Source organism: Parasteatoda tepidariorum, chromosome 6 (genome assembly GCF_043381705.1).
Source record: "Parasteatoda tepidariorum isolate YZ-2023 chromosome 6, CAS_Ptep_4.0, whole genome shotgun sequence".
Taxonomy (NCBI): domain Eukaryota; kingdom Metazoa; phylum Arthropoda; class Arachnida; order Araneae; family Theridiidae; genus Parasteatoda; species Parasteatoda tepidariorum.
The window spans coordinates 80,489,120-80,497,076 of NC_092209.1; positions in this window are offsets into that span (position 1 = coordinate 80,489,120).

Sequence of the window (7,957 nt, forward strand, 5' to 3'; positions counted from 1 at the left end):
GCTAAAAAAATACTACCGGAAACACTTAACAGTTCGCGTAACCGAAAATACAGAAGTGAAGAAAGGGCAATTCTCATTTATTAACTTGCCTTTTTTTTTCTTTTTTTTTTCCTTTCTTTTTTTCATTCTCTTTTCAATTTGTTCGAAAGTTATTATCACTTTATTTTGTTTTTTCGCCATTTCTTACATTTTTTTCGCGTTAAAAAATTCCTATTAATCCATTCTTTTTTTTTTTTTTCTGAAATCTTCATTTTATACACTCACACTTGACTTCATGTCAAAAGTTTTAAAAAAATAAATAGATAATTAAAAATAAAATTAATAAAACACTATAGGAGTGTGAGATTTGCTACTGCTAAATACAAAGTTAATACTTTTATGGAAGTTTTTAAATATATAAACTGCTCAAAAGAAATTTAAATTATTTCTAATTATAACAGTTCTATGATAAAAACTCATCTTTATAAATTTTTAACAAGAAAAATTCAATAATACTGAAATGTGCTTAAAAGGGCAACGAATATTTGTAGTTGTTGTTGTTCATTTACGTCGCACTAGAGCTGCACAATGAGCTATTGGCGACGGTCTGGGAAACATCCCTGAGGATGATCCAAACACATGCCATCACAATTTTGATCCTCTGCAGGAGGGCATGGCACCCCGCTTCGGTAGCCCGACGACCTGCACGCGAAGTCGAGCACTTTGCGGTAGAACAGTTTAACGAGGACCCATACCTCACACCCTCGGTCCCTACGCAGACTGATCCAAGTGGACGAGTATTTCAAAAACAAAATTCTCTTTTTTTTAAATTGATTTTTAAGAAAGAAAAAAAAAAGATTGAGATGGCGAGCGAAGCGGTAGAGTAATGATTCTTTTAGTAATTAAAAAAAGTTGCTGTTTTATTTGAATTTCCTTAAAAACTATCGTTAGGTTGATTTATTAAAAATATAAGACGAATTGCATCTAGTTTAAGTAGTACTTTAACTGAAAATTAACAATTGATATTTTCAAAAATTTAATTTAAATCAAACCTTCGTGAATAGAATTAAATTACTAGACTTTATTACTAGATTTTACTTAATTATTACTGAAGAGAGTTTATTTAATGTTACTAAATTACTAGATTTTATTTAATCTTTTAAACTACTCTACTCGATAGAAACTACTAGATAAATTTCTTTATTTTTTAAACTACCCGCTTTTTTGGAATTTAACTTTGTTTGGGTTTGAAAGTCAAATTTGAAAGTAAATTTGTTTGTTTCTGAAAGTCAAATTTGAAAGTAAATTTGTTTGTTTCTGAAAGTAAATTAACTTTTTACCCATTGGCAAAATGCATCTTGGTTTGGATTTGATGGCATCATCACACTTTTCAACTACAATCATCAAGAGTAGGGTAAACTAACCAGTGAAGGAACACTTAAGCTTCACTTGCCTTTTAAAAAATCATATTAATTTCAAAATTCGTAATTTTAGTTAAATGACAGTGTCAACATATTTGTTACTAATTACAAATTATGTAAAAAAAATTTGTAGAGAACTATACATAATATTGTCTTAAAGTTTTGGAGGTTCAAATAACAAGAAGTAAGAAGACAAAGTGAAGTAAGAAGACCAAGTAGTAAGAAGAACAGCTCTTACCAGTGAATGAACACCCAGTAAAGGAACACTTAATTTTGGTTATTTTTTAATGCTCTTTATGAATTTATAAGCCATACAAATAGTTAAAAACAAGTCTATTCTTGAAATTATAACATATAAATACTTGGAAAATGTTAACTTTTTTTTGTAATCATGAATTGAAAATTAAAGTGTCAACATACTAACACATACTGTTCATTCACTGGGAAATCCATGCCCAGTAAAGGAATATGCCTGTTCCCTCAAGGGTTAGAAGTTGTTTTTCGTATTTTTAACATACTTTTGATGCGGAACATCACTAAAGGTACAAGAAAATTAAAGATATTTTATTTTCATTAACTTAAAAAAAAACCCAGTAAAGGAACACTTGTTCCTTCACTGGTTTTTCATCGTTTGGTGATCCAGTGAATAAACACCGTCTTATCCCAGTACTTTATTATGCTTTAAAAACAATAAAACGTAACTTCAATAACTGTATTTTGAATTCTCTTTTTCACAGTAAGAAAAATGAAACTATTGCATGCAATTAATTCCACTTCAAACATATAAATGCAAACACTCTCCTTTTAATTTCTTCAAAAAAACAAGGTGTTGCAGAGATTCAGAAATTCAAAAATTTTTCCAGAGAAGTATATTTGACCAGGTAATCCAAAGCATTGCTAGATGAGTTCCTATTGTTTAGCAGTAAGCTATTGTTACCAATCAATCTAAAGAAAAACTTTCAAATTCTTATTTTTAATCAATATATATGAAATGTTCCTTCACTGGGTAGTGTTCCTTCACTGGTTGGTTTACCCTAATAGTAAACAGTGCGCGTGCATCGCCATTGCATGCGTTGCTTTGGCGACCACTGCTGTTTGATAACTTTTTTAGCATTCCTTTTTTCACTTTTAATTTCGTTATGCATTAAGTTTATTTTTGAGATATGGGAGCAGAGAGATACTTCTTGATCTGTGAATAAAAGAGAATTTCATTATTTGAACGATATTTTTGTTTTTATTGTTTTAATTAAGAATCACAAATTCTAACCTGCAGTTCAAACTGAATAGTTTTCAATGCTAATTAAGGTAAATATCACATATAAAGAGGATCCAAACTGATTAACATGGTCCCAAAAGTTCGAGTTGAAGCAAGAAAAAACGATGCCAATGCCTAAACTTACCGAGACTGAAAAAGCTAAAGAACGTAGACAGGAATACCTTAAGCGGTACACACAAACGGAAAAACGAAAGTATTCCGTTCGCAAACGCAAGCATGAAGGCCATCCCTGACTAAAGTACCAAAGTAGTTGAGAGGATTGAACCATACCGAAGAGCGAATGGTGACTCTCCGAACCTCTTTCATCAAAATACGAGAACTGGGTGTTGATCACCAGTTTTGGATAAAAGGATCCATTGTCAACGTACTCAATAACTTGCACAAGACCGTAGGCTGTCTTCAACGCAATATAAATGATTCATTCACTGTTCATGTAAAATTGAAGGAAAAAAAAAAGCCTAGCATTCAAATCATATTTCATGTATGAACTTGTGTATCCGAAACGGGTGTATGATGCAGCTTACAATCTCCTCAAAACACAATTGTACCCATCCGAAAATGTTAATATTGATCTCGATTGGCTGTTCAATGTCTGTTCAGTCATCAAAAGAATTTACACAGAATGTTTCTGAGCTGCATTTAAATATGTCTGTGAAACTGTCTACCGAGCAGTTCAGGATTAACAGTTAAAGATGTCCAAGATGAAAAGACAATAAAGTTGGTTTTCCAAAAAATATTAGACATCAACCATTTTGCCAATGAGTAATTGTGATCACCTTGCGGAGATCTCAATTTTTTTTAATTTATATTTTATATTAAATATAATGATTGAATGGTTTGTTATTGTTATTTGTAAAGAAAGAGTTAAAGATATGTGAAGTTTTCAAAAATAATATCGAATATGGCCTGTCAAAACAGGATTCGAATGAACATGTACACTTACACTGAAAGATCCGACCCTTCCAAATTTCTAAAAGTTCAGCGTTTAATCATATGTGGGGCGAAGTTTGTGGTCAACGCCGCAAAGAGATGAGATTTTTGTAAAACTTCTAATATTTGAAACTAGGAATTTCCAGCACCAGATTGCTGAGATTCAGGAATGATTTCCTCCTATTGAGCTTTACAGTTCCTTTTCCAGTAAAAATGCCCCTAAAAATACTGAACTTCAGAATAAAGACAGCTATGTCAATTCTTTTTAAAAATAAACCAAACAAAATGCTTGAGTCACGGCTACTGAGCCATTTTTTTTTCTCAATACAAAGTAAACAATAACAGTCTTTAACTGTAGATTGAATTTTTTAAACACAATAACAATATATGTTAAATTTTCACATTTTCATAAAATAAATTCCGTTTTGATTGAAAAATTTATTTTAACTGTTTTATAATGAAGAATAGTATTTGTTTGGAAAAAACTTTCATCGGGTACTACTAACACTTAAAACTGGTAAGAGTGAGGATCCAATGTTTCAATATATTTGCAACGCCGCTAAATTTGTTTTTGGTAGCATTTTAATTATGTTAAATTTTTTATCATTGTTACAAAAGTTCTTGTTAAAGGCCGGGATAACTTGGTTGGTAGGGCACTGGGCCCATGCTCACGAGGTCGTGGGTTCGATCCCCGCCGGCCTAAGACTCTCCGTGTAGTAAAAGGTGACTGATGTACGTTAAATCTGTCGAGTCACGAAGTCCTCCATGTTCATATAACATATCATACCTCTGGGGGTACTGATCCAGGAGTTTCCTTGTCTTCTGTATTGGTTCACAAAATTACAAGGCTACGGAGTTGAACATTAGTAGTCGTAAACCCAAAATTGGGTCGGCTGTTCAACGACGGTTATTATTATAATATAATATAANTTGAAAAAATTTTTTGAACTTCTTTATAATGGAGAATAGTATTTGTTAGTAAAAAACTTTCACCGTGCACTACAAACACTTAAAACTGGTAAGAGTTAAGATCCAATTTTTCAATTTATTTTCAGTGCTGTTAATTTTTTTTAAGTAGCATTTCAATTTAGTTACATTTTTTATCATAGTTACGAAAGTTCTTATTGCAAAAGTTTTTATATTAATCACATTACTATTATATATTGCCTATGACAATATTGCAAATTTTTAGTCTTTTAATGTTACTTGTGCTTCTTGCATACGAAAATTCTTTCAAATAAATTACAAATTTTCTCAAAAAATTTTTTTAGATGGTAATTCACATTTTGGGGAAAGCGATGGGAAAAAGTGGCTGGTTGTTTATTTAATTTAAGTCGCCACCTTTTTTTTACTGACTCGCCGCATTTTTTCCCCTCTACCAGTTAGCATCTGCGGATCTGATTATCAGGTAAATTTCGAAAATTACTTTCCAAGTGTTTTTCTTCACTTAATTTAGATTAGAAAGTAGTTGTGTTTTTTTTATTATTATTTATTTACAAGCAATTTTACAAAACGATTTTTAGTAGAAATGTTTAGTAGCAGCATTTTTAATAGATTTATAGTTGAAGGCATCGCAAAATGTTCTGATTAAAGTAGAAAAGAAAAGAATCGTGAGATTTTTTTTTAATTTTTCATTTTTAATTAAAAATTTAGTTGTGAAGTTTCTCTAAGTCTTGGCCACCAGAATAATCTGGTGGCCAAGATTCTTTCTTCTTGAATGCCAACCTCTAATATGTCAGAGAAAAATAATCATTTTTGATCCACTATGTGGTCAGCCATTTTTAATTAGCCTTTACCTTTCTATGGTCATCTTGACCCTTAATGGATAATTTATAAACTTTTGGAAATCGTTCCTTGATAACGTACGTCCTTCTAATGGTCAACGTAAAGTACAAGTACGTGAGTGCAATTTTTTAAATTTTACTGGTTCCACAGTGGACTGATAGTAAAGAAACGATGCCTCGTAGAACACCGAAGTCAAGCATCACTGGCTGCCATCAGTAAGCGGGTGGGTGACCACTTTAAATAGCCTGCGTAGGGACTGAGGGTGCGCGTAATCGATCCTCGTTAAATTGTTCTACCGCAAAGTGCTTGACTTCGCGTGCAGGTCGTCGGGCTACTAAAGCAGGAGAGCCATGTCCTCTGCAGGGGATCAAAATTGTGATGGCATGTCTTCGGATCATCCTCAGAGATGCTTCCAGGACCGTCGCCAATAGCCCATTGTGCAGCTATAGTGCGACGTAAATAAAGTACCTACCTACCTGAAATCTTAGCGAATGATTGAATTTTCCATTTTTTTTTTTTGGTATTGCCTTTAAATTTTTCATGGACTTTTACGTTTGAAATCAATTCTGATAAGTGCTGTTGTTGTTCTTGGTGAACAAAACATTTCCCAGGGAATACTGTTTGTCTAAGATAGGTACTCTTCCCGCCACAAAGTCTGTGGCAGTCTGGTGCCATGGAAACAAGAAGAGTGCATTTTAGGGCGGGTAGCTTCGATGAAGAGGTCTCCTTTTCTCTCACCGAAACCATTCCTAAAGAGGGACCCCGCTCCCCTACTTGAAATAATCATATCTCGTTACCATAGTCACCGCCAAAGCTCAAGACGAATGTCTGGAAGAGTACCTATCTTAGACAAACAGTACTAGTGCTGTTCCAGATACAAGTTCTTATTATATCTTTCGTGAAAGTTGACCGAATTCTTAAAAGCATAGATGGTGAAACTTTTGTCTGGCGTTTTTTTTGGTGACTCATTATGGCGATTTTTATTGTTTTTGAAGATTTCATTCAATCCATTTGATCACGGATGGTACGTTGTAGTACGACTCTCGTGAAAACTTAGTAGTTTAGACTGTTCTTCAGCCCATTGTGCAGCTCTAGTGCGACGTAAATTAACAACAACAACAATAGACTGTTCTTTGTAAAGATTTTATCGATTTTGGCGATATTTATTTTTCGGGTTGGCATTCCAAATCGTGTTATACACGTACTGTAGGTCTCTCCCGTAACTGTTTCAGCAATATAATCTTCTCAGGGCATGATGTAGAAATGAGGGGGCCCGAGGTGCAAAACTGCCACGGGCCTCCCTATTCGTTACTTTAAAACAAAACTTTCCTATTTCATTATGAAGTGTTTTTAAATTATTATGACATATATAAATTACGATATATTAGTAAACTTGAGCTTATATTTATTTTAATCTTCTTTAACTCATGATTCTAAGCGACATTCTTAAGAAACAACGCAAAAAGAAAGTATTTGAAACATTTAAGGGGCCCCCCAAAATGAGGGGGCCTTTGGCCTGGGCCTCTCAAGCCTTATGATAAATCAGGCTCTGAATCTTCTTACGGCGCTGCTTCTGTGTGAATAGGTAGATCGCAGGAAGATAGTTCTGTTTATCTTCTGAATCTGTTTTTTTTCCCTTGTCACGTGCTTGTTTAGGCAGTGGAGGTGCGATTGTTTCTGTTTTTCAGTGGCGCCATCTATGGTCAGGAATTCGACTTCTGCCACACCATTCACACAACCACATCCCGTTTATAGGGTGGGTCACATTCACACACAAAGGAGAAAGGACATAGAACACATAGAGACAGAAAGAAACATCCATATCTTGCCCAGGATTCGAACCCAGGACCTTTCTGATGCAAGGACAGTTCCCTGCCCCCTACACGCGTCGGTCGGCTCTGAATCTGTTAGTGATCCTATTAAATTTTTTTATTTTTTTCACGGCAATCCCTGAACTTTTTTTCTCACATCACAGAGCAGAGAACAACACACAGAGAGGGAAACATCCATGCCATGGGCGGGATTTGAACCAGTAGCCACTGGCTTCAAAGTCAGACACGCTGGTTGCTCGACTTCCTGGCCGCCAATATTAAATTTGTGTGGACATGATCATATCTTCTGGGGTATCGCTGGCCGAGCGGAATAACTCGCCAAACGCTGTGCAAAGTGTGGAGGCAGCGGGTTCGAATCCCAATATAACCTTGGATATCCTCTGAATTTTTCTATTTGACTAAGGTTTATAAGCCTTAATTGAGCACACAAGCCTGCAAATGTATGTTGCATGAATAGCAGAAATAAAAAACAATTTCAAATCTTCTTGTTGATAAGTCCCGCAGTGGACTGATCGTTAAGACACGGTTCCCAGCAGATCACCGAAGTCAAGCATCACTGGCTGCGGTCAGCGTGCGGGTGGGTGACCACTTGGATCAGTCTGCGTTGGGACCGAGGGTGTGCGGTATTGGTCCTCGTTAAACTGTGCTACCGTAAAGTGCTCGACTTCGCGCGCAGGTCGTCGGGCTACCGAAGCGGGGGTGCCATCCCCTCCGCAGAGGATCAAAATTGTGAT